A 2015-nucleotide genomic window follows, 5' to 3' on the forward strand; every position below is an offset into this window, starting at 1 on the left:
CGCAGTGCTGTAATTCATATTTTTCCACTGGAGGTTTTTTTTTGTTTTTTTTAAAAAGAAAAAAAAGAAAATATGAAGGAGGAGTGGGGAAATTAGTAATTAGTCGTTTTATTGAGACGGATATTGTTTCATGTTGGGTGGTGATAATAAACTGCATGTGGTGTGGAAACGAAAACAGGGACATGGACTGTGTTGTTTCCTGTTTTTCATGCAGGAGAAGGTGATGAGAGCGACTCAGGAGAGATACAACTGCAGACACTGTAAGATCAGATGTAAGTGAAGTGGCTGCTAATGAAGAAAATAGAGGGTCACTAAATGGAAAAAGACACACCATTTCCAAAACACATTAGTGGATTGAGTTGTTGTAATTACAGGGTACAACGAACCAGCCCAAGGGGAGGTTATTTATAGATTTATTGATCATTAATGCTGGAAGAAGATCCTAAATCATTTTTTTATGCTTTTAAAAGTACTTACACCTCAGTGTCAAAATACTCTGTTAAAAAAGTATTTTTTATAAAGTACACAAGTATTATCAGTACATTTTACTTAATTATCAAAACTATTCATTATGCCCAATTAAAATATATTACTTATAAACAAATGTGTATGTGGCCGAAGCAGCTTGTGGAGGTGAAGTTACTTTTAACTACTATATATGCATATTTACAATCTCGCATGACTTTTCTGTCATAAAAACTTGCCTTTTATGGTAACTCTGGCTCATTTGTTTGTGTTTTAGTTGATCAGTGAGCACTGCATATCAAATAATACATGCTAATAAATAAAATAAAGCTAATTTCCCATGATCTTATCATATGTTAAACTGCTAGTTTATAACATCTTAATCTGCAGTGAGCTGCGGTGTGATATAGAAGTAAACAATGCAGATTAACAAGCTCTTCCAAAGAATATTTTCCAATAAAATATTTCTTTACTATCTCGAAAATATTCCAATATTTTTCTCTAAAATAAGAAATGTTTCAGGAAGGTTTTCTTCGGTGAGGACTCAGACCAAATTCTCCACATTTTTTGAGCTCATGTGACTGTGGAGTTAATGCAAAATGTCACTTCATAACAATAACACATCATACAGTTAACAGTAATGATGAGTCACTGTCCCATCATATTGGCCACTTGTGAAAACCTAACTGTATTTACTTGTGCTACTTGTACCTTATCTTGAATCTTTGATGCTACTGTCTACGTTTAAAATGTCCTGTTATCTGACCTATTTTGAAACATATCATAATTAGTTTATGATGGATTCTTAAAGCTCAGTCTATTCAGTATAAAGTGCCTGTTTCTAGCTCCATCTCAACCAGCATGAAAAAGCTCTAATGCACCAGTCATACAAGGGTGAGTATGCATAATGAGAATGCTATTTTTCTCTTAATTATGTACTCTTATTACAATTGGAGTTATATGATATTACCTTTCTTTATAATAGGGTATTTATCGTCCACATCTGGCTGTTGGACAGGGAAAACAAAAAAATGAAGTAAGGATGGTGTGGAGGTCAAAAACAGAACACGTGGTCTTTAGAAAGAAAAAAGAAGAAGAAGAAGAAGAAGAAGAAGAAGAAGAAGAAGAAGAAGAAGAAGAAGAAGGTGTTTTTGCAGCATCTCATGTGCAAAATATCCAGAACACCTGCTTATTCTGAAGCAGACCTACCCAGGGTTCGTGAATCCAGTGAATTCACACTGATTTCGCCAATTAGTGCAGTCATGAAGGGGAGGTGTAGGTGGGAGATGTCCATGAACCAGTGACACAACATGGACTGATGCAGTAGCAATGTCAGGAGACGGCAGTGTGACATATGTGCTACACAAGCTTGTTTCAGATGTAGCAAATCATGAGCTGGATCGCATTTCTACCACCACGCCAAAGTTGTCTTTTTAATCACAGCTCGTGGATGTTAAACGACGTCCGCGCGCCTATTGGCTGCGCGCAGCGTCGCTCAGAGGAATGACGATATTTATTTATTTATTATTTATTTTTTTATTTTTTTGCTC

Source organism: Anoplopoma fimbria, chromosome 2 (genome assembly GCF_027596085.1).
Source record: "Anoplopoma fimbria isolate UVic2021 breed Golden Eagle Sablefish chromosome 2, Afim_UVic_2022, whole genome shotgun sequence".
NCBI classification, from domain to species: Eukaryota; Metazoa; Chordata; class Actinopteri; order Perciformes; family Anoplopomatidae; genus Anoplopoma; species Anoplopoma fimbria.